Source organism: Plenodomus lingam (assembly GCF_022343315.1).
Source record: "Plenodomus lingam strain CAN1 chromosome Unknown contig_35, whole genome shotgun sequence".
In the NCBI taxonomy this organism is placed as follows: domain Eukaryota; kingdom Fungi; phylum Ascomycota; class Dothideomycetes; order Pleosporales; family Leptosphaeriaceae; genus Plenodomus; species Plenodomus lingam.
In genome coordinates, this window is record NW_027093949.1 from 71,551 (window position 1) to 97,644 (window position 26,094).

Sequence of the window (26,094 nt, forward strand, 5' to 3'; positions counted from 1 at the left end):
TTATTAGGAGCGCACCAAATGCTATAAAAGTGTAGCGCTTTTCTAGCTATTAAACCCTAGCTCTAGACAAACTAATTTTAGGGTAACAGACTGTTAAGAAGAAAAGAGAACTCTTCTTAGGGCTCCCGCCAAGGTCTCTACTCTTAGTTGCGTTACCGCAGAGAATCTACATCTAGGTGCTAGAATATTAACTAGCTTCCCTTTTAAGGGCGTAGCGCAAGCACTAACATTAAAACAGAATTACCCTATCTCTTAGGATTAACTAACCTATATCTAACTGCTGTTTACACAGAACCTTTCCCTACTTTAGTCCTTAAAGTTCTTATTTAAGTATTTGCTACTACCACTAAGATCTGCACTAGAGGCCGTTCTACCTAGGGTTACCCCTAAGGCTTCGTCACAAGCCTCTACGCCTGCCTACTTGCTAGGGCTTAAATCTTGCCCTAGCAGCGGGGTATAGGTAACACGCTTAAGCGCTATCTATTTTTAGGGCTAGTTTATTTAGCAGGTAAGTTATTATACACTCCTTAGTAGATTCTAACTTCCATAGCTACTATTCTACTATCTAGATAAACTAACACCTTTTGTAGTGTCTAATAAGCGTGCATTCTAGCACCTTAACCCTACGTTTAGTTTATCCTGCATTGCTAGTTCTACTTACTAAAAATAGCCTACTAGTAACAGTATATTTAAGTGTCTACATTTAATTAAGTAATAAGGACTTCTTATATATTTAAAGTTTAAGAATAGGTAAAGGTTATTTTAACCCCTAGGCCTCTAATTATTTGCTTTACCTTATAAAACTAAATACGTTACTGCTATCCTAAGGGAAACTTTAGTAGGAACTAGCTACTAGATAGTTTAATTAGTCTTTCGCCCCTATACCTAAATTTAACAATTAATTTGCACGTCAGAACTACTGCAAGCCTCTACTAGAGTTTCCTCTAGCTTTACCCTATTTAAGCATAGTTTACTATCTTTTAGGTCCTAATAGCTATGCTCTTACTTAAATCCTTCTAAAGATATTAGGATTAGTTAATAGTGCACCCTAAAAGGGTTCCTACCTCTGTTTACTTTTATTACGCGTCTAGGCTTAACACCTAAACACTCGCATAGATATTAGACTCCTTAGTCTATATTTTAAGACGGGCTGCTTATAGCTATTACGCTAGCATCCTAGCAGATGCGCGGACCTTAGTCTAGGCTAGTTACATATCGTCTCCCCTATAAGGCCTCCCTAAAGGGAGGTACGTAATAGAGACCTTTATCTAACTACCTAAACTAATACTAGCCTGCCTATAGAAGAGTGCACTAGACAAAAGCCTAGATAAGTAACTACAGGCAAGTCTAGCTGTAAGCGCTTCCCTTTTAACAATTTCACGTGCTATTTAACTCTCTTTCTAAAGTACTTTTTATCTTTTAATCACTCTACTTATACGCTATTAGTCTCTAGCTAGTATTTAGCTTTAGAAGAAATTTACCTCCTATTTAGAGCTACATTCCTAAATAACTTAACTTATTAAAGGGGCTTTACACGGCAAAGGCCAGCGACTACGTATAGGATTCTTACCCTCTGTAACGTCCTGTTCTAAGGAACTTAGACTACTGCTAACACTAAAGCGCCCTCTGCAAATTATAACTTAGACCCTAAAAGAGCTAGATTTTAAATTTAAGCTGTTGCCGCTTTACTTGCCGTTACTAGGGCAATCCCTATTAGTTTCTTTTCCTCTGCTTATTAATATACTTAAGTTTAGCAGGTATCCCTACCTAATCTAAGGTTAAGAGCTTAAAAAGTATCTTAATAGATACTAACAACTATAACAAGAGGCGCAAAATATGCTGCGCTCTAGGCTAATATACTAGCTACTAATTATTTTAAGGCGAGTCCTAAGTAGAACAAATACCTAACACTAAGTAGAGCTTAAGGGTACAAATAACGCTTAAACAGGCATACCCTATAGAATACTAAGGGGCGCAATATGCGTTTAAAGATTTAATAATTCACTAAATTCTACAATTCACACTACTTATCGCATTTCGCTGCGTTCTTTATTAATACTAGAACTAAGAGATCTATTATTAAAAGTTGTAATTTATTACAGTATTACTAACGCTAACTATAATTGCAAGTAGTTTTAGGGGATCTAATTAGTAGGCAAGCCTACTAAGGAAACAAATAGTACGCAAAAAACATAGGCAGAATTAAAGTAGACTGCCGCTACTAATTAAGGCGGCAGTGCTTTAAAAATAGGTAATAATCCTTCTGCAGGTTCACCTACAGAAACCTTGTTACAACTTTTACTTCCTCTAAATAACCAAGTTTAACAAACTTTCTAGCTTAGGGTAGTTATTACTAACCTCCCTAAGCTAGTCTAAAGGCCTTACTAAGCTATTTAATTAGTAGTAGCAACAGGTAGTGTGTACAAAGGGCAGGGACGTAATTAACGCATACTAATAACACGCGCTTACTAGGCATTCCTTGTTAAAGAGCAATAATTGCAATGCTCTATCCCTAGCACAACAGAGTTTAACAAGATTACCTAGACCTTTTAGTTAAGGTAAAGAACTTGTTAGCTCTATTAGTATAGCGCGCGTGCAGCCTAGAACATCTAAGGGCATCACAGACCTGTTATTGCCTTAAACTTCTATTAGCTTAAGCTAATAGTCCCTCTAAGAAGCTAGCAACTAGCCAAAGCTAGCCTAGCTATTTAGCAGGTTAAGGTCTTATTTGTTATTGCAATTAAGCAGACAAATCACTCTACTAACTAAGAACAGCTATGCACTACCACCTAAAAAATCAAGAAAGAGCTCTTAATCTATTAATCCTTATTTTATCTAGACCTAGTAAGTTTCCCTGTGTTAAGTTAAATTAAGCCGCAGGCTCTACGCCTAGTAGTGCCCTTCTGTTAATTTCTTTAAGTTTTAGCCTTGCGACCATACTCCCCCTAGAACCCAAAAACTTTGATTTCTTATAAGGTGCCAAGCAAGTTAGAAAAAGAACATTACCTAATCCCTAGTTAGCATAGTTTACAGTTAAGACTACAACAGTATCTAATTGTCTTTAATCCCCTAACTTTTGTTTACTAATTAATAAAAACATCCTTAGCAAATACTTTCGCAGTAGTTAGTCTTCAATAAATCCAAGAATTTCACCTCTAACAATTAAATACTAATGCCCCTAACTGTCCCTATTAATTATTACAGCGGTTCTAGAAACTAACAAAATAGGACCACACGTCCTATTCTATTATTCTATGCTAACATATTTAAGCAAAGGCCTACTTTAAACACTCTAATTTTTTCAAAGTAAAAGTCCTAGTCCCTAACACGCCTAGTAAAGGGCATAAGGTTCTCTAGAAGGAAGGCCTAGCCAGACAAGTACACGCGGTAAGGCAGACCTGCTAGCCAGACCCAAGTTTTAACTACAAGCTTTTTAACTGCAACAACTTTAATATACGCTATTAGAGCTAGAATTACCGCAGCTGCTAGCACTAGACTTGCCCTCTAATTGTTCCTTATTAAGAGGTTTAAATTATACTTATTCTAATTACAAGACCTAAAAGAGCCCTATATTAGTATTTATTGTCACTACCTCCCTATATTAGGATTAGGTAATTTGCGCGCCTGCTGCCTTCCTTAGATATAGTAGCTGTTTCTTAGGCTCCCTCTCTAGAATTAAACCCTAATTCCCCGTTACCCGTTAAAACCATAGTAAGCTAATACCTTACTATTAAAAGTTAATAGGGCAGAAATTTAAATAAACTATTGCTAGCGTAAGGCCATGCAATCTGTAAAGTTATTATAAATCACTAAGAAGCCCTAAAGGGCGTTGGTTTTTTATCTAATAAATACACCCCTTCTAAAGTTAGGGTTTTTAGCATGTATTAGCTCTAGAATTACTATAGTTATCTAAGTAGTAAGGTACTATCAAATAAACAATAACTAATTTAATAAGCCATTCGCAGTTTCACAGTATAATTGCTTATACTTAGATATACATAGCTTAATCTTTAAGACAAGCATATAACTACTAGTAGAATTAACTAGGTAACAATCCTAATGCCTAATACGCTAAAGCGCACAAGCACTACCCCTAAAAGGAGGCGGAAAGTACGTAATAAGAAATCGCAGAAGCAATTCTAGCTACTAGCATAACAGCACACAAGGCACTAGTTACAACTAGCAACTAATTTAATTGCCCCTACTAAGTTTCTTAAGGAATAGTCCGCAACAAAGCCTAACAGGCGTTTCCACGTGTTTAAACTCGCCACATACATGCCTTAAGTAGAGAAAACCTACGCTTTGCCACGCTTACTAGGAGCAGATGCTAGGCAGGGCTATCCCCTAAGATCTGTTAAATAGTTTAGCAGTGCTAGCCATCTATAGACCCTAAATTTTGCCTACTACTAAAACTTTAACAGTAGGACTTCAGGTACCAACTACAAAACTAGGCGCAACAGCAGGGTTGCTTTAGCATATAGGCCTAGGCCTGCCTAGTTAAGTAGAAGAGCAATCTCTAAGCCCCTAATTACCCACTAATTAGAGCAAATCTAAACCAGGCAGAAATCTAGGAAACAAGGCTAGCTATTATAAAACCAAAACTTTTAAATTTAGTCTAACTGCCGCTAAAACAGGCGCAGAGCGCTAATAACAGGGAGTTATAGGGAGTATAGACGCGGACATAAGCAAAAATTGCCCCCTTAGTGCCTAATAACGCTAGTTTAACTGCCTAATCCAAGAACTGCGCGCAGCAGATTTAACCTTAGTTAGTTAGTTAGGCATTTAGTATTTAAGAATCCATTTGCCCTCCTTATATATTATAGGAACGGGTTTTGGTTTAATTTTCGCGTTGCAGGGTTAGTGCGGCAGAAAACAGCTTAGAGGTACACTTTTTTATATGTAAAACTGTATAGATATACGCAGCCCTATACAAACCATAAACCCGTATTCGCTAGATAAGAGTAACTTGGAATTTTATTAGTAGTAGGTAAATATATAGATAAGGATATCTACTCTAATATCTATACTCTACTATAACTACTATATCTATATTAACTATAGATCTATTAGCTCTATCTATATCTACTTAATAGATAAGGCAAGAAATAGAGATAGTATAAAAGAAGAATATAAAGGTATTATTTAATACTAGTAGGTTATAAAAGAAAGTATAGTAGGACTAGCTAGTAGAGAAAAGGTTTTATAAAATATAAGGATATACTTAACAGTAAAGAATAATAGATAATAGTATGATATAATAAGTATTATAAAAAGGATATAATAGCTACTAGTATAGAATAGTCTAAAGTTATAGAAAGGACTAAAGTAATAGAATAAATAAAAGGTATAGAACGCGCTAAAGTTATAGAACACTAACCCTAAAAAATAAAAAGTTATAGAACGCCCTAAAGTTATAGAACGCCCTAAAGTTATAGAACACTACCCCTAAAAAATAAAGTTATAGAACGCCCTAAAGTTATAGAACGCCCTAAAGTTATAGAACGCCCTAAAGTTATAGAACACTACCCCTAAAAAATAAAAAGTTGTAGAACGCCCTAAAGTTATAGAACTCCCTAAAGTTATAGAACACTACCTCTAAAAAAGAAAAAGTTATAGAACGCCCTAAAGTTATAGAACACTACACCTAAAAAATAAAAAGTTGTAGAACGCCCTAAAGTTATAGAACGCCCTAAAGTTATAGAACACTACCTCTAAAAAAGAAAAAGTTATACAACGCCCTAAAGTTATAGAACACTACACCTAAAAAATAAAAAGTTATAGAACGCCCTAAAGTTATAGAACGCCCTAAGCTTATAGAATAGCCTACAGGATTTTTTTAAATATTAATAGAATACCCTAAAGGTTTAAATAATCTATAGTTATAGAATAGCCTAGAGGAATTTTTAAGTATAGAAGGCTATAAAGTTATAGAACAGTACCCCTAAAAAATAAAAAGTTATAGAACGCTCTTAAGTTATAGATCACTACCTAAAAATCTATATAGATTATCTTAAATCCTTTCTTAATCTTCCTATGCTATATATTAACTGCCTAAGGTACGTACACACATAACCTATTCTTTTGTATATTTTGCGAGGATTGCTCCTAGCTCTAGCCCTCTCTATCTTACAATTACTATATAACTTGTTCGCTATAGCCCTCTTCCTTCTATTAACAGCAGCTATTTAGGCAGCAGTTTTGCAAATAAGGAGGGCATAATATCCTAATTTTAACCAAGCTAGCAACGGGCTTACGCTTAGTAGCTCGTAACAACAAGGCTACTTAACTACTTACACAACCTAGCCAGACAACTAAGTTATCTATAAAGGATTCAATCCTGCGCACTATACAATTACAATACACTAGCTAACAACCCTAACTTTAATAGGGCTGCTAACGCTAATCTAGTAAGGTTCTAGGCCAAAGGCCTATTCATATCTAACTAGTGCAGGCGGAAATCACCCTATTCTAGCATAGATTCTAACTTAAAGGCGTTTAGCTATAATCTAGCAGATAGTAGCTTCGCGGCAATACCTAGTTAGACAGCCACAAAAACCAATTATCTAAAACCACGGTTCCTCTTGTACTAAGTAGTATTACTATTAGGGCAAGGTTATTAGTAGGGTAAAACTAACCTGTCTTACAACAGTCTAAACCTAGCTCACGTTCCCTATTAGTAGGTAAACAATCTAACGCTTACCAAATTCTGCTTTAGTATAATAGGAAGAGCTAATATTAAAGAATTAAAAAGCAACGTTGCTATAAACGCTTAGCTGCCACAAGCTAGTTATCCCTATAGTAACTTTTCTAGCACCTCTAGCCTTAAATTTCAAGGGACTAAAGGATTAATAGGCCACACTTTTATAGTTTGTATTCACACTAAAAATCAAAATCAAGGGGACTTTTGCCCTTTTACTCTACTAGAGATTTCTATTCTCTATAAGTCCCCCTTAGGACACCTGCGTTATAGTTTAATAGATATGCCGCCCTAGCTAAACTCCCTACCTAACAATATCTTTAACCTAGATTAGCCCACAAAGGACCTTAAACGCTAGAAGTTAGGTAGTAAGGCCTAGCTCCGCTTTATTAAATAAGTAAAAAAACGATAAGGGTAGTAGTATTTCACTAGTACCAAAGCTCCTACCTATTCTACACCCCCTATATCTTTTCACAATATTAAACTAGAGTCAAGCTTAACAGGGTCTTCTTTCCCTGCTAATTTAACTAAGCCTGTTCCCTTAGCTATGGTTTTGCTAGATAGTAGATAGGGATAGTAGGAATCTTATTAATCTATTTATACGCGTTACTAATTAGATAATAAGGTATTTAGCTACCTTAAGAGAGTTATAGTTACTCCCGCTATTTACCCGCGCTTAGTCAAATCTCTTCGCTTTAATATTTAGAGCACTAGGCAGAAATCACATTATATTAACACTACTTTCTAGCTATTATAATACTATATTTTAATTAGACAGTTAGATTCCCCTTATCTATACTAGTTCTAAGTTAGTTGTTAAACGTACGCTAGACAGCCAAAACCTGCTAAGGGTGTCTACACCCTAGCGCTAAGAGGCGCCTACCTTGCGGTTAGTGCCCTTCTACGCTAGAGGCTTCTCCCCAAGGCCTAACATACCTAACCCTTAGAGCTAATCCTTTTCCCAAAGTTATAGATCTATTTTACTAACTTCCCTTATCTACATTATTCTATTAACTAGAGGCTTTTTACCTTAGAGACCTACTATAGTTATAAGTATAACCTAGCGTAAAAACTATTTCTTTAAGCAGATTTTTAAGGCTTATTAGGAGCGCACCAAACGCCGCAAAAGTGCAGCGCTCTTCTAGCTATTAAACCCTAGCTCTAGATAAACCAATTTTAGGGTAATAGACTATTAAGAAGAAAAGAGAACTCTTCTTAGGGCTCCCGCTAAGGTCTCCGCTCTTAGTTGCGTTGCCGCAGAGAATCTACATCTAGGTGCTAGAATATTAACCAGCTTCCCTTTTAAGGGCGCGGCGCAAGCACTAACATTAAAATAGAATTACCCTATCTCTTAGGATTAACTAACCTATATCTAACTACTATTTATATAGAACCTTTCCCTACTTTAGTCCTTAAAGTTCTTATTTAAGTATTTGCTACTACTACCAAGATCTGCACTAGAGGCCGTTCTACCTAGGGTTACCCCCAAGGCTTTGTCACGAGCCTCTACGCCTGCCTACTCGCTAGGGCTTAAATCTTGCCCTAGCGGCGGGGTATAGGTAACACGCTTAAGCGCTATCTATTTTTAGGGCTAGTTTATTTAGTAGGTAAGTTATTACACACTCCTTAGTAGATTCTAACTTCTATAGCTACTATCCTGCTATCTAGATAAACTAACACCTTTTGTAGTGTCTAATAAGCGTGCATTCTAGCACCTTAACCCCGCGTTTAGTTTATCCTGCATTACTAGTTCTGCTTACCAAAAATAGCCTACTAGTAATAGTACATTTAAGTGTCTACATTTAATTAAGTAACAAGGACTTCTTATATATTTAAAGTTTAAGAATAGGTAAAGGTTATTTTAACCCCTAGGCCTCTAATTATTCGCTTTACCTTATAAAACTAAATACGTTACTACTATCCTAAGGGAAACTTTAGTAGGAACTAGCTACTAGATAGTTTAATTAGTCTTTCGCCCCTATGCCTAAATTTAACAATTAATTTGCACGTTAGAACCGCTGCAAGCCTCCACTAGAGTTTCCTCTAGCTTTACCCTATTTAAGCATAGTTCACCATCTTTTAGGTCCTAATAGCTATGCTCTTACTTAAATCCTTTCAAAGATATTAGGATTAGTTAATAGTGCACCCTAAAAGGGTTCCTACCTCTATTCACTTTTATTACGCATCTAGGCTTAACACCTAAACACTTATATAGATATTAGACTCCTTAGTCTATGTTTTAAGATAGGCCACTTATAGCTATTACGCTAGCATCCTAGCAGATGCGCGGACCTTAGTCTAGGCTAGTTACATATCGTCTCCCCTATAAGGCCTCCCTAAAGGGAGGTACGTGACAGAGACCTTTATCTAACTACCTAAACTAATGCTAGCCTGCCTATAGAAGAGTGCACTAGACAAAAGCCTAGATAAGCAACTACAGGCAAGTCTAGCTGCAAGCGCTTCCCTTTTAACAATTTCACGTGCTATTTAACTCTCTTTCTAAAGTGCTTTTTATCTTTTAATCACTCTACTTATGCGCTATTAGTCTCTAGCTAGTATTTAGCTTTAGAAGAAATTTACCTCCTATTTAGAGCTATATTCCTAAATAACTTAACTCGTTAAAGAGGCTTTACACGGCGAAGGCCAGCAACTATATACAGGATTCTTACCCTCTGTAACGTCCTGTTCTAAGGAACTTAGACTACTACTAACGCTAAAGCGCCCTCTGCAAATTATAACTTAGACCCTAAAAGAGCTAGATTTTAAATTTAAGCTGTTGCCGCTTCACTCGCCGTTACTAGGGCAATCCCTATTAGTTTCTTTTCCTCCACTTATTAATATACTTAAGTTTAGCAGGTATCCCTACCTAATCTAAGGTTAAGAGCTTAAAAAGTGTCTTAATAGATACTAATAACCATAACAAGAGGCGCAAAATGTGCTGCGCTCTAGGCTAATATGCCAGCTACTAATTGTTTTAAGGCAAGTCCTAAGTAGAACAAACACCTAACACTAAGCAGAGCTTAAGGGTACAAATAACGCTTAAACAGGTATACCCTATAGAATACCAAGGGGCGCAATATGCGTTTAAAGATTTAATAATTTACTAAATTCTGCAATTTACACTACTTATCGCATTTCGCTGCGTTCTTTATTAATGCTAGAACTAAGAGATCTATTATTAAAAGTTATAATTTATTATAGTGTTACTAACGCTAACTGCAATTGCAAGTGGTTTTAGGGGATCTAATTAGTAGGCAAGCCTACTAAGGAAACAAATAGTACGCAAAAAATATAGGCAGAATCAAAGTAGACTACTACTACTAATTAAGGCAGCAGTGCTTTAAAAATAGGTAATAATCCTTCTACAGGTTCACCTACAGAAACCTTGTTACAACTTTTACTTCCTCTAAATAACTAAGTTTAACGAACTTTCTAGCTTAGAGTAGTTATTACTAACCTCCCTAAGCTAGTCTAAAGGCCTTACTAAGCTATTTAATTAGTAGTAGCGACGGGCGGTGTGTATAAAGGGCAGGGACGTAATTAACGCATGCTAATAACACGCGCTTACTAGGCATTCCTTGTTAAAGAGCAATAATTGCAATACTCTATCCCTAGCATAATAGAGTTTAACAAGATTACCTAGACCTTTTAGTTAAGGTAAAGAACTTGTTAGCTCTATTAGTGTAGCGCGCGTGCAGCCTAGAACATCTAAGGGCATTATAGACCTATTATTACCTTAAACTTCTATTAGCTTAAGCTAATAGTCCCTCTAAGAAGCTAGCAACTAGCTAAAGCTAGCCTAGCTATTTAGCAGGTTAAGGTCTTATTTGTTATCGCAATTAAGCAGACAAATCACTCTACTAACTAAGAACGGCCATGCACCACCACCTAAAAAATTAAGAAAGAGCTCTTAATCTGTTAATCCTTATTTTATCTAGACCTAGTAAGTTTCCCCATATTAAGTCAAATTAAGCCGCAGGCTCCACGCCTAGTAGTGCCCTTCCATTAATTTCTTTAAGTTTTAGCCTTGCGACTATACTCCCCCTAGAACCCAAAAACTTTAATTTCTTGTAAGGTGCTAAGCGAGTTAGAAAAAGAACATCGCCTAATCCCTAGTTAGCATAGTTTACAGTTAAGACTACAACAGTATCTAATTATCTTTAATCCCCTAACTTTCGTTTACTAATTAATAAAAACATCCTTAGCAAATACTTTCGCAGTAGTTAGTCTTTAATAAATCTAAGAATTTCACCTCTAACAATTAAATACTAATGCCCCTAACTGTCCCTATTAATTATTACAGCAGTCCTAGAAACCAACAAAATAGGACCGCACGTCCTATTCTATTATTCTATGCTAACGTATTTAAGCAAAGGCCTACTTTAAACACTCTAATTTTTTTAAAGTAAAAGTCCTAGTCCCTAACACGCCTAGTAAAGGGCATAAGGTTCTCTAGAAGGAAGGCCTAGCCAGACAAGTACACGCGGTGAGGCGGACCTACTAGCTAGACCTAAGTTTTAACTACAAGCTTTTTAACTACAACAACTTTAATATACGCTATTAGAGCTAGAATTACCACAGCTGCTAGCACTAGACTTACCCTCTAATTATTCCTTGTTAAGAGGTTTAAATTATACTTATTCTAATTACAAGACCTAAAAGAGCCCTATATTAGTATTTATTGTCACTACCTCCCTATGTTAGGATTAGGTAATTTGCGCGCCTGCTGCCTTCCTTAGATATAGTAGCTATTTCTCAGGCTCCCTCTCTAGAATTAAACCCTAATTCCCCGTTACCTGTTAAAACTATAGTAAGCTAATACCTTACTATTAAAAGTTAATAGGGCAGAAATTTAAATAAACTATCGCTAGCGCAAGGCTATACAATCCGTAAAGTTATTATAAATCACTAAGAAGCCCTAAAGGGCGTTAGTTTTTTATCTAATAAATACACCCCTTCTAAAGTTAGGGTTTTTAGCATGTATTAGCTCTAGAATTACTATAGTTATCTAAGTAGTAAGGTACTATTAAATAAACGATAACTAATTTAATAAGCTATTCACAGTTTCACAGTATAATTACTTATACTTAGACATGCATAGCTTAATCTTTAAGACAAGCATATAACTACTAGCAGAATTAACTAGGTAACAATCCTAATGCCTAATACGCCAAAGCACACAAGCACTACCCCTAAAAGGAGGCAGAAAGTACGTAATAAGAAATCGCAGAAGCGATTCTAGCTACTAGCATAATAGCACACAAGGCACTAGTTACAACTAGCAACTAATTTAATTACCCCTACTAAGTTTCTTAAGGAATAGTCCGTAACAAAGCCTAATAGGCGTTTCCGCGTGTTCAAACTCGCCACATACATGCCTTAAGTAGAGAAAACCTACGCTTTGCCACGCTTACTAGGAGCAGATACTAGGTAGGGCTATCCCCTAAGATCTATTAAATAGTTTAGCAGTGCTAGCCATCCACAGACCCTAAATTTTGCCTACTGCTAAAACTTTAACAGTAGGACTTTAGGTGCCAACCACAAAACTAGGCGCAACAGCAGGGTTGCTTTAGCATATAGGCCTAGGCCTGCCTAGTTAAGTAGAAGAGCAATCTCTAAGCCCCTAATTACCCACTAATTAGAGCGAATCCAAACCAGGCAGAAATCTAGGAAACAAGGCTAGCTATTATAAAACCAAAACTTTTAAATTTAGTCTAACTACCGCTAAAACAGGCGCAGAGCGCTAACAACAGGGAGTTATAGGGAGTATAGACGCGGACACAAGCAAAAATTGCCCCCTTAGTGCCTAATAACGCTAGTTTAACTGCCTAATCTAAGAACTGCGCGCAGCAGATTTAACCTTAGTTAGTTAGTTAGGTATTTAGTATTTAAGAATCTATTTACCCTCCTTATATATTATAGGAACGGGTTTTGGTTTAATTTTCGCGTCGCGGGGTTAGTGCAGTAGAAAATAGCTTAGAGGTACACTTTTTTGTATATAAAACCGTGTAGACATACGCAGCCCTATATAAACCATAAACCTGTATTCGCTAGATAAGAGTAACTTAGAATTTTATTAGTAGTAGGTAAATATATAGATAAGGATATCTACTCTAATATCTATACTCTACTATAACTACTATATCTATATTAACTATAGATCTATTAGCTCTATCTATATCTACTTAATAGATAAGGCAAGAAATAGAGATAGTATAAAAGAAGAATATAAAGGTATTATTTAATACTAGTAGGTTATAAAAGAAAGTATAGTAGGACTAGCTAGTAGAGAAAAGGTTTTATAAAATATAAGGATATACTTAACAGTAAAGAATAATAGATAATAGTATGATATAATAAGTATTATAAAAAGGATATAATAGCTACTAGTATAGAATAGTCTAAAGTTATAGAAAGGACTAAAGTAATAGAATAAATAAAAGGTATAGAACGCGCTAAAGTTATAGAACACTAACCCTAAAAAATAAAAAGTTATAGAACGCCCTAAAGTTATAGAACGCCCTAAAGTTATAGAACACCCTAAGCTTATAGAAGGCCCTAAAGTTATAGAACGCCCTAAAGTTATAGAACGCTACCCCTAAAAATAAAAAGTTGTAGAACGCCCTAAAGTTATAGAACACTACCTCTAAAAAAGAAAAAGTTATAGAACGCTCTAAAGTTATAGAACACTACCTCTAAAAAAGAAAAAGTTATAGAACGCCCTAAAGTTATAGAACACTACACCTAAAAAATAAAAAGTTGTAGAACGCCCTAAAGTTATAGAACGCCCTAAAGTTATAGAACGCCCTAAAGTTATAGAACACTACCTCTAAAAAAGAAAAAGTTATAGAACACTCTAATATTATAGAACACTACCTCTAAAAAAGAAAAAGTTATAGAACACTCTAATATTATAGAATACTAACCCTAAAAAATAAAAAGTTATAGAACACTCTAATATTATAGAACACTACCTCTAAAAAAGAAAAAGTTATAGAACACTCTAATATTATAGAATACTAACCCTAAAAAATAAAAAGTTATAGAACGCCCTAAAGTTATAGAACGCCCTAAAGTTATAGAACGCCCTAAAGTTATAGAACGCCCTAAAGTTATAGAACACTACCCCTAAAAAATAAAAAGTTGTAGAACGCCCTAAAGTTATAGAACGCCCTAAAGTTATAGAACGCCCTAAAGTTATAGAACACTACCTCTAAAAAAGAAAAAGTTATAGAACACTCTAATATTATAGAATACTAACCCTAAAAAATAAAAAGTTATAGAACGCCCTAAAGTTATAGAACGCCCTAAAGTTATAGAACACTACCCCTAAAATAAAAGTTGTAGAACGCCCTAAAGTTATAGAACACTACCTCTAAAAAGAAAAGTTATAGAACGCCCTAAAGTTATAGAATACTAACCCTAAAAAATAAAGTTATAGAACGCCCTAAAGTTATAGAACGCCCTAAAGTTATAGAACGCCCTAAAGTTATAGAACGCCCTAAAGTTATAGAACGCCCTAAAGTTATAGAACACTACCCCTAAAAAATAAAAAGTTGTAGAACGCCCTAAAGTTATAGAACGCCCTAAAGTTATAGAACACTACCCCTAAAAAATAAAAAGTTATAGAACGCCCTAAAGTTATAGAACACTACCTCTAAAAGAAAAAGTATAGAACGCCCTAAAGTTATAGAATACTACCCCTAAAAAATAAAAAGTTGTAGAACGCCCTAAAGTTATAGAACGCCCTAAAGTTATAGAACGCCCTAAAGTTATAGAACACTACCCCTAAAAAATAAAAAGTTATAGAACGCCCTAAAGTTATAGAACGCCCTAAAGTTATAGAACGCCCTAAAGTTATAGAACGCCCTAAAGTTATAGAACGCCCTAAAGTTATAGAACACTACCCCTAAAAATAAAAAGTTATAGAACGCCCTAAAGTTATAGAACGCCCTAAAGTTATAGAACGCCCTAAAGTTATAGAACACTACCCCTAAAAAATAAAAAGTTATAGAACGCCCTAAAGTTATAGAACGCCCTAAAGTTATAGAACGCCCTAAAGTTATAGAACACTACCCCTAAAAAATAAAAAGTTGTAGAACGCCCTAAAGTTATAGAACTCCCTAAAGTTATAGAACACTACCTCTAAAAAAGAAAAAGTTATAGAACGCCCTAAAGTTATAGAACACTACACCTAAAAAATAAAAAGTTGTAGAACGCCCTAAAGTTATAGAACGCCCTAAAGTTATAGAACACTACCTCTAAAAAAGAAAAAGTTATACAACGCCCTAAAGTTATAGAACACTACACCTAAAAAATAAAAAGTTATAGAACGCCCTAAAGTTATAGAACGCCCTAAGCTTATAGAATAGCCTACAGGATTTTTTTAAATATTAATAGAATACCCTAAAGGTTTAAATAATCTATAGTTATAGAATAGCCTAGAGGAATTTTCAAGTATAGAAGGCTATAAAGTTATAGAACAGTACCCCTAAAAAATAAAAAGTTATAGAACGCTCTTAAGTTATAGATCACCGCCTAAAAATCTATATAGATTATCTTAAATCCTTTCTTAATCTTCCTATGCTATATATTAACTGCCTAAGGTACGTACACACACAACCTATTCTTTTGTATATTTTGCGAGGATTGCTCCTAGCTCTAGCCCTCTCTATCTTGTAATTACTATATAACTTGTTTGCTATAGCCCTCTTCCTTCTATTAATAGCAGCCGTTTAGGCAGCAGTTTTGCAAATAAGGAGGGCATAATATCCCAATTTTAACCAAGCTAGTAACGGGCTTACGCTTAGTAGCTTGTAATAACAAGGCTACTTAACTACTTACACGACCTAGCTAGACAACTAAGTTATCTATAAAGGATTTAATCCTACGCACTATACAATTATAATACACTAGCTAACAACCCTAACTTTAATAGGGCTGCCAACGCTAATCTAGTAAGGTTCTAGGCCAAAGGCCTATTTATATCTAACTAGTGCAGGCAGAAATCACCCTATTCTAGCATAGATTCTAACTTAGAGGCGTTTAGCCATAATCTAGCAGATAGTAGCTTCGCGGCAATACCTAGTTAGACAGCCGTAAAAACTAATTATCTAAAACCGCAGTTCCTCTTATACTAAGCGGTATTACTATTAGGGCAAGGTTATTAGTAGGGTAAAACTAACCTATCTTACAACAGTCTAAACCTAGCTTACGTTCCCTATTAGTAGGTAAACAATCTAACGCTTACTAAATTCTGCTTTAGTATAATAGGAAGAGCTAATATTAAAGGATTAAAAAGTAACGTCGCTATAAACGCTTAGCTACCACAAGCTAGTTATCCCTATAGTAACTTTTCTAGCACCTCTAGCCTTAAATTTTAAGGGACTAAAGGATTAATAGGCTACACTTTTATGGTTTGTATTTACACTAAAAATCAAAATTAAGGGGACTTTTACCCTTTTACTCTACTAGAGATTTCTATTCTTTATAAGTCCCCCTTAGGACACCTGCGTTATAGTTTAATAGATGTGCCGCCCTAGCTAAACTCCCTACCTAACAATGTCTTTAACCTAGATTAGCCTACAAAGGACCTTAAACGCTAGAAGTTAGGCAGTAAGGCCTAGCTCCGCTTTATTAAATAAGTAAAAAAACAATAAGGGTAGTAGTATTTTACTAGCGCCAAAGCTCCTACCTATTCTACACCCCCTATATCTTTTCACAATATTAAACTAGAGTTAAGCTTAACAGGGTCTTCTTTCCCCGCTAATTTAGCTAAGCCTATTCCCTTAGCTATGGTTTCGCTAGATAGTAGATAGGGATAGTAGGAATCTTGTTAATCTATTTATGCGCGTCACTAATTAGATAACAAGGTATTTAGCTACCTTAAGAGAGTTATAGTTACTCCTGCTATTTACCCGCGCTTAGTTAAATCTCTTTGCTTTAATATTTAGAGCACTAGGCAGAAATTATATTATATTAATACTACTTTCTAGCTATTACAATACTATGTTTTAATTAGACAGTTAGATTCCCCTTATCTATACTAGTTCTAAGTTAGTTGTTAAACGTACGCTAGACGGCCAAAACCTGCTAAGGGTGTCTGCACCCTAGCGCTAAGAGGCGCCTACCTTGCAGTTAGTGCCCTTCTGCGCTAGAGGCTTCTCCCTAAGGCCTAACGTACCTAACCCTTAGAGCCAATCCTTTTCCTAAAGTTACAGATCTATTTTGCTAACTTCCCTTATCTATATTGTTCTATTAACTAGAGGCTTTTTACCTTAGAGACCTACTATAGTTATAAGTACAACCTAGCGTAAAAACTATTTCTTTAAGCAGATTTTTAAGGCTTGTTAGGAGCGCACCAAACGCTATAAAAGTGCAGCGCTCTTCTAGCTATTAAACCCTAGCTCTAGACAAACTAATTTTAGGGTAACAGACTGTTAAGAAGAAAAGAGAACTCTTCTTAGGGCTCCTGCTAAGGTCTCCGCTCTTAGTTGCGTTACCGCAGAGAATCTATATCTAGGTGCTAGAATATTAACTAGCTTCCCTTTTAAGGGCGCAGCGTAAGCACTAATATTAAAATAGAATTACCCTATCTCTTAGGATTAACTAACCTATATCTAACTGCTGTTTACACAGAACCTTTCCCTACTTTAGTCCTTAAAGTTCTTATTTAAGTATTTGCTACTACTACTAAGATCTGCACTAGAGGCTGTTCTACCTAGGGTTACCCCTAAGGCTTCGTCACAAGCCTCTACGCCTGCCTACTTACTAGGGCTTAAATCTTGCCCTAGCAGTAGGGTATAGGTAACACGCTTAAGCGCTATCTATTTTTAAGGCTAGTTTATTTAGCAGGTAAGTTATTACACACTCCTTAGCGGATTCTAACTTCTATAGCTACTATCCTGCTATCTAGATAAACTAACACCTTTTGTAGTGTCTAATAAGCGTACATTCTAGCACCTTAACCCTACGTTTAGTTTATCCTACATTACTAGTTCTACTTACTAAAAATAGCCTACTAGTAATAGTACATTTAAGTGTCTACGTTTAATTAAGTAACAAGGACTTCTTACATATTTAAAGTTTAAGAATAGGTAAAGGTTATTTTAACCCCTAGGCCTCTAATTATTTGCTTTACCTTATAAAACTAAATACGTTACTGCTATCCTAAGGGAAACTTTAGTAGGAACTAGCTACTAGATAGTTTAATTAGTCTTTCGCCCCTATGCCTAAATTTAACGATTAATTTGCACGTCAGAACTGCTGCAAGCCTCTACTAGAGTTTCCTCTAGCTTCACCCTATTTAAGCATAGTTTACTATCTTTTAGGTCCTAACAGCTATACTCTTACTTAAATCCTTCTAAAGATATTAGGATTAGTTAATAGTGCACCCTAAAAGGGTTCCTACCTCTGTTTACTTTTATTACGCGTCTAGGCTTAACACCTAAACACTTGCATAGATATTAGACTCCTTAGTCTATGTTTTAAGACAGGCCGCTTATAGCTATTACGCTAGCATCCTAGCAGATGCGCGGACCTTAGTCTAGGCTAGTTGCATATTATCTCCCCTATAAGGCCTCCCTAAAGGGAGGTACGTAATAGAGACCTTTATCTAACTACCTAAACTAATACTAGCCTGCCTATAGAAGAGTGCACTAGATAAAAGCCTAGATAAGCAACTACAGGCAAGTCTAGCTGCAAGCGCTTCCCTTTTAATAATTTCACGTGCTATTTAACTCTCTTTCTAAAGTGCTTTTTATCTTTTAATTACTCTACTTATACGCTATTAGTCTCTAGCTAGTATTTAGCTTTAGAAGAAATTTACCTCCTATTTAGAGCTACATTCCTAAACAACTTAACTCGTTAAAGGGGCTTTACACGGCAAAGGCTAGTAACTATGTATAGGATTCTTACCCTCTGTAACGTCCTGTTCTAAGGAACTTAGACTACTACTAACGCCAAAGCGCCCTCTACAAATTACAACTTAGACCCTAAAAGAGCTAGATTTCAAATTTAAGCTGTTGCCGCTTCACTCGCTGTTACTAGGGTAATCCCTATTAGTTTCTTTTCCTCCGCTTATTAATATACTTAAGTTTAGCGGGTATCCCTACCTAATCTAAGGTTAAGAGCTTAAAAAGTGTCTTAATAGATACTAATAACTATAACAAGAGGCGCAAAATGTGCTACGCTCCAGGCTAATATGCTAGCTACTAATTGTTTTAAGGCAAGTCCTAAGTAGAACAAACACCTAACACTAAGTAGAGCTTAAGGGTACAAATAACGCTTAAATAGGCATGCCTTATAGAATACCAAGGGGCGCAATATACGTTCAAAGATTTAATAATTCACTAAATTCTACAATTTACACTACTTATCGCATTTCGCTGCGTTCTTTATTAATACTAGAACCAAGAGATCTATTATTAAAAGTTGTAATTTATTATAGTGTTACTAACGCTAACTATAATTACAAGTGGTTTTAGGGGATCTAATTAGTAGGCAAGCCTACTAAGGAAACAAATAGTACGCAAAAAACATAGGCAGAATTAAAGTAGACTACCGCCACTAATTAAGGCGGCAGTGCTTTAAAAATAGGTAATAATCCTTCTACAGGTTCACCTATAGAAACCTTATTACAACTTTTACTTCCTCTAAATAACCAAGTTTAACAAACTTTCTAGCTTAGGGTAGTTATTACTAACCTCCCTAAGCCAGTCTAAAGGCCTCACTAAGCTATTTAATTAGTAGTAGCAACAGGCAGTGTGTACAAAGGGCAGGGACGTAATTAACGCATGCTAATAACACGCGCTTACTAGGTATTCCTTGTTAAAGAGCAATAATTTCAATGCTCTATCCCTAGCACAACAGAGTTTAACAAGATTACCTAGACCTTTTAGTTAAGGTAAAGAACTTGTTAGCTCTGTTAGTGTAGCGCGCGTGCAGCCTAGAATATCTAAGGGCATCACAGACCTGTTATTGCCTTAAACTTCTATTAGCTTAAGCTAATAGTCCCTCTAAGAAGCTAGTAACTAGCCAAAGCTAGCCTAGCTATTTAGCAGGTTAAGGTCTTGTTTATTATCGCAATTAAGCAGACAAATTACTCTACTAACTAAGAATAGCCATGCACCACCACCTAAAAAATTAAGAAAGAGCTCTTAATCTATCAATCCTTATTTTATCTAGACCTAGTAAGTTTCCCTATGTTAAGTTAAATTAAGCCGCAGGCTCTACGCCTAGTAGTGCCCTTCTATTAATTTCTTTAAGTTTTAGCCTTACAACCATACTCCCCCTAGAACCTAAAAACTTTAATTTCTTGTAAGGTGCTGAGCGAGTTAGAAAAAGAACATCACCTAATCCCTAGTTAGCATAGTTTACAGTTAAGACTACAACAGTATCTAATTATCTTTAATCCCCTAACTTTTGTTTACTAATTAATAAAAACATCCTTAGCAAATGCTTTTATAGTAGTTAGTCTTTAATAAATCTAAGAATTTCACCTCTAATAATTAAATACTAATGCCCCTAACTATCCCTATTAATTATTACAGCGGTCCTAGAAACTAACAAAATAGGACTGCACGTCCTATTCTATTATTCTATGCTAACGTATTTAAGCAAAGGCCTACTTTAAACACTCTAATTTTTTCAAAGTAAAAGTCCTAGTCCCTAACACGCCTAGTAAAGGGCATAAGGTTCTCTAGAAGGAAGGCCTAGCTAGACAAGTACACGCGGTAAGGCAGACCTGCTAGCTAGACCTAAGTTTTAACTACAAGCTTTTTAACTGCAACAACTTTAATATACGCTATTAGAGCTAGAATTACCACAGCTACTAGCACTAGACTTGCCCTCTAATTATTCCTTATTAAGAGGTTTAAATTATACTTATTCTAATTACAAGACCTAAAAGAGCCCTATATTAGTATTTATTGTCACTACCTCCCTATGTTAGGATTAGGTAATTTGCGCGCCTGCTGCCTTCCTTAGATATAGTAGCCGTTTCTTAGGCTCCCTCTCTAGAATCAAACCCTAATTCCCCGTTACCCGTTAAAACCATAGTAAGCTAATACCTTACTATTAAAAGTTAATAGGGCAGAAATTTAAATAAACTATTGCTAGCGCAAGGCTATGTAATCCGTAAAGTTATTATAAATCACCAAGAAGCCCTAAAGGGCGTTGGTTTTTTATCTAATAAATACACCCCTTCTAAAGTTAGGGTTTTTAGCATGTATTAGCTCTAGAATTACTATAGTTATCTAAGTAGTAAGGTACTATCAAATAAATAATAACTAATTTAATAAGCTATTCGCAGTTTCACGGTATAATTACTTATACTTAGACATGTATAGCTTAATCTTTAAGACAAGCATATAACTACTAGCAGAATTAACTAGGTAATAATCCTAATGCCTAATACGCCAAAGCGCACAAGCACTACCCCTAAAAGGAGGCAGAAAGTACGTGATAAGAAATCGCAGAAGCAATTCTAGCTACTAGCATAACAGCACACAAGGCACTAGTTACAACTAGTAACTAATTTAATTGCCCCTACTAAGTTTCTTAAGGAATAGTCTACAACAAAGCCTAATAGGCGTTTCTGCGTGTTCAAACTCGCTACATACATACCTTAAGTAGAGAAAACCTACGCTTTACCACGCTTACTAGGAGCGGATGCTAGGCAGGGCTGTCCCCTAAGATCTATTAAATAGTTTAGCAGTGCTAGCTATCTATAGACCCTAAATTTTGCCTACTGCTAAAACTTTAACAGTAGGACTTTAGGTGCTAACCACAAAACTAGGCGCAATAGCAGGGTTGCTTTAGCATATAGGCCTAGGCCTACCTAGTTAAGTAGAAGAGTAATCTCTAAGCCCCTAATTACCCACTAATTAGAGCGAATCTAAACTAGGCAGAAATCTAGGAAACAAGGCTAGCTATTATAAAACCAAAACTTTTAAATTTAGTCTAACTACCGCTAAAACAGGCGCAGAGCGCTAATAACAGGGAGTTATAGGGAGTATAGACGCAGACATAAGCAAAAATTGCCCCCTTAGTGCCTAACAACGCTAGTTTAACTGCCTAATCCAAGAACTGCGCGCAGCAGATTTAACCTTAGTTAGTTAGTTAGGTATTTAGTATTTAAGAATCTATTTGCCCTCCTTATATATTATAGGAACGGGTTTTGGTTTGATTTTCGCGTTGCAGGGTTAGTGCAGCAGAAAATAGCTTAGAGGTACACTTTTTTGTATATAAAACCGTGTAGACATACATAGCCCTATACAAACCATAAACCTGTATTTGCTAGATAAGAGTAACTTGGAATTTTATTAGTAGTAGGTAAATATATAGATAAGGATATCTACTCTAATATCTATACTCTACTATAACTACTATATCTATATTAACTATAGATCTATTAGCTCTATCTATATCTACTTAATAGATAAGGCAAGAAATAGAGATAGTATAAAAGAAGAATATAAAGGTATTATTTAATACTAGTAGGTTATAAAAGAAAGTATAGTAGGACTAGCTAGTAGAGAAAAGGTTTTATAAAATATAAGGATATACTTAACAGTAAAGAATAATAGATAATAGTATGATATAATAAGTATTATAAAAAGGATATAATAGCTACTAGTATAGAATAGTCTAAAGTTATAGAAAGGACTAAAGTAATAGAATAAATAAAAGGTATAGAACGCGCTAAAGTTATAGAATACTAACCCTAAAAAATAAAAAGTTATAGAACGCCCTAAAGTTATAGAACGCCCTAAAGTTATAGAACACTACCCCTAAAAAATAAAAAGTTGTAGAACGCCCTAAAGTTATAGAACGCCCTAAAGTTATAGAACGCCCTAAAGTTATAGAACACTACCCCTAAAAAATAAAAAGTTGTAGAAAAAGTTATAGAACTCCCTAAAGTTATAGAACACTACCTCTAAAAAAGAAAAAGTTATAGAACGCCCTAAAGTTATAGAACACTACACCTAAAAAATAAAAAGTTGTAGAACGCCCTAAAGTTATAGAACGCCCTAAAGTTATAGAACACTACCTCTAAAAAAGAAAAAGTTATATAACGCCCTAAAGTTATAGAATACTACACCTAAAAAATAAAAAGTTATAGAACGCCCTAAAGTTATAGAACGCCCTAAGCTTATAGAATAGCCTACAGGATTTTTTTAAATATTAATAGAATACCCTAAAGGTTTAAATAATCTATAGTTATAGAATAGCCTAGAGGAATTTTCAAGTATAGAAGGCTATAAAGTTATAGAATAGTACCCCTAAAAAATAAAAAGTTATAGAACGCTCTTAAGTTATAGATCACCACCTAAAAATCTATATAGATTATCTTAAATCCTTTCTTAATCTTCCTATGCTATATATTAACTGCCTAAGGTACGTACACACACAACCTGTTCTTTTGTATATTTTGCAAGGATTGCTCCTAGCTCTAGCCCTCTCTATCTTGTAATTACTATATAACTTATTTGCTATAGCCCTCTTCCTTCTATTAACAGCAGCCGTTTAGGCAGCAGTTTTGCAAATAAGGAGGGCATAATATCCTAATTTCAACCAAGCTAGCAATAGGCTTACGCTTAGTAGCTCGTAACAACAAGGCTACTTAACTACTTACACGACCTAGCTAGACAACTAAGTTATCTATAAAGGATTTAATCCTACGCACTATACAATTATAATATACTAGCTAACAACCCTAACTTTAATAGGGCTGCCAACGCTAATCTAGTAAGGTTCTAGGCCAAAGGCCTATTTGTATCTAACTAGTGTAGGCGGAAATCACCCTATTCTAGCATAGATTCTAACTTAGAGGCGTTTAGCCATAATCTAGTAGATAGTAGCTTCGCGGTAATGCCTAGTTAGATAGCCGCAAAAACCAATTATCTAAAACCGCGGTTCCTCTCGTACTAAGCGGTATTACTATTAGGGTAAGGTTATTAGTAGGGTAAAACTAACCTATCTTACAACGGTCTAAACCTAGCTTACGTTCCCTATTAGTAGGTGAATAATCTAACGCTTACTAAATTCTACTTTAGTATAATAGGAAGAGCTAATATTAAAGGATTAAAAAGCAACGTCGCTATAAACGCTTAGCTACCACAAGCTAGTTATCCCTATAGTAACTTTTCTAGCACCTCTAGCCTTAAATTTTAAGGGACTAAAGGATTAATAGGCTACACTTTTATAGTTTGTATTCACACTAAAAATTAAAATTAAGGGGACTTTTACCCTTTTACTCTACTAGAGATTTCTATTCTCTATAAGTCCCCCTTAGGACACCTACGTTATAGTTTAACAGATATACCACCCTAGCTAAACTCCCTACCTAACAATATCTTTAACCTAGATTAGCCTACAAAGGACCTTAAACGCTAGAAGTTAGGTAGTAAGGCCTAGCTCCGCTTTATTAAATAAGTAAAAAAACGATAAGGGTAGTAGTATTTTACTAGCGCTAAAGCTCCTACCTATTCTACACCCCCTATATCTTTTTATAATATTAAACTAGAGTTAAGCTTAATAGGGTCTTCTTTTCCCGCTAATTTAGCCAAGCCCGTTCCCTTAGCTGTAGTTTTGCTAGATAGTAGATAGGGATAGTAGGAATCTTATTAATCTATTTATGCGCGTTACTAATTAGATAATAAGGTATTTAGCTACCTTAAGAGAGTTATAGTTACTCCCACTATTTACCTGCGCTTAGTTAAATCTCTTTGCTTTAATATTTAGAGCACTAGGTAGAAATTACATTACGTTAACACTACTTTCTAGCTATTACAATACTATATTTTAATTAGACAGTTAGATTCCCCTTATCTATACTAGTTCTAAGTTAGTTATTAAACATACGCTAGACGGCCAAAACCTGCTAAGGGTGTCTACACCCTAGCGCTAAGAGGCGCCTACCTTGCAGTTAGTGCCCTTCTACGCTAGAGGCTTCTCCCTAAGGCCCAACGTACCTAACCCTTAGAGCTAATCCTTTTCCTAAAGTTATAGATCTATTTTGCTAACTTCCCTTATCTACATTGTTCTATTAACTAGAGGCTTTTTACCTTAGAGACCTACTGTGGTTATAAGTACAACCTAGCGTAAAAACTATTTCTTTAAGTAGATTTTTAAGGCTTATTAGGAGCGTACTAAATGCCGCAAAAGTGCAGCGCTCTTCTAGCTATTAAACCCTAGCTCTAGACAAACTAATTTTAGGGTAACAGACTATTAAGAAGAAAAGAGAACTCTTCTTAGGGCTCCTGCTAAGGTCTCTGCTCTTAGTTACATTACCGCGGAGAATCTACATCTAGGTGCTAGAATATTAACTAGCTTCCCTTTTAAGGGCGTAGCGCAAGCACTAATATTAAAATAGAATTACCCTATCTCTTAGGATTAACTAACCTATGTCTAACTACTGTTCACACGGAACCTTTCCCTACTTTAGTCCTTAAAGTTCTTATTTAAGTATTTGCTACTACCACTAAGATCTGCACTAGAGGCCGTTCTACCTAGGGTTACCCCTAAGGCTTCGTCACGAGCCTCCACACCTGCCTACTCGCTAGGGCTTAAATCTTGCCCTAGTAGCAGGGTATAGGTAACACGCTTAAGCGCCATCTATTTTTAGGGCTAGTTTATTTAGCAGGTAAGTTATTACACACTCCTTAGTAGATTCTAACTTCTATAGCTACTGTCCTACTGTCTAGATAAACTAACACCTTTTATAGTGTCTAATAAGCGTGCATTCTAGCACCTTAACCCTACGTTTAGTTTATCCTGTATTACTAGTTCTACTTACTAAAAATAGCCTACTAGTAATAGTACATTTAAGTGTCTATGTTTAATTAAGTAATAAGGACTTCTTACATATTTAAAGTTTAAGAATAGGTAAAGGTTATTTTAACCCCTAGGCCTCTAATTATTTGCTTTACCTTATAAAACTAAATACGTTACTGCTATCCTAAGGGAAACTTTAGTAGGAACTAGCTACTAGATAGTTTAATTAGTCTTTCGCCCCTATACCCAAATTTAACAATTAATTTGCACATTAGAACCGCTGCAAGCCTCTACTAGAGTTTCCTCTAGCTTTACCCTATTTAAGCATAGTTTACTATCTTTTAGGTCCTAATAGCTATACTCTTACTTAAATCCTTCTAAAGATATTAGGATTGGTTAATAGTGCACCCTAAAAGGGTTCCTACCTCTGTTTACTTTTATTACGCGTCTAGGCTTAACACCTAAACACTTGCATAGATATTAGACTCCTTAGTCTATGTTTTAAGATAGGCCGCTTACAGCTATTACGCTAGCATCCTAGCAGATACGCAGACCTTAGTCTAGGCTAGTTACATGTTGTCTCCCCTATAAGGCCTCCCTAAAGGGAGGTACGTAATAGA

At 35.5% G+C, this 26,094-nt stretch overlaps 4 non-coding genes across 4 annotated transcripts; all 4 read right to left on the reverse strand.

The window, feature by feature from the left end:
- Nucleotides 1-2,252: 2,252 nt before the first annotated feature.
- Nucleotides 2,253-4,049, reverse strand: IAQ61_008562. The gene has a single exon (XR_010715497.1). It is a non-coding gene; the product is annotated as an 18S ribosomal RNA (ribosomal RNA).
- Nucleotides 4,050-10,048: 5,999 nt separating this feature from the next.
- IAQ61_008563 lies at nt 10,049-11,845 on the reverse strand. The gene has a single exon (XR_010715498.1). It is a non-coding gene; the product is annotated as an 18S ribosomal RNA (ribosomal RNA).
- Nucleotides 11,846-12,237: 392 nt separating this feature from the next.
- IAQ61_008564 lies at nt 12,238-19,130 on the reverse strand. Its single transcript, XR_010715499.1, has one exon. It is a non-coding gene; the product is annotated as a 28S ribosomal RNA (ribosomal RNA).
- Nucleotides 19,131-19,295: 165 nt separating this feature from the next.
- On the reverse strand, nt 19,296-21,092 carry IAQ61_008565. Its single transcript, XR_010715500.1, has one exon. It is a non-coding gene; the product is annotated as an 18S ribosomal RNA (ribosomal RNA).
- Nucleotides 21,093-26,094: the final 5,002 nt, after the last annotated feature.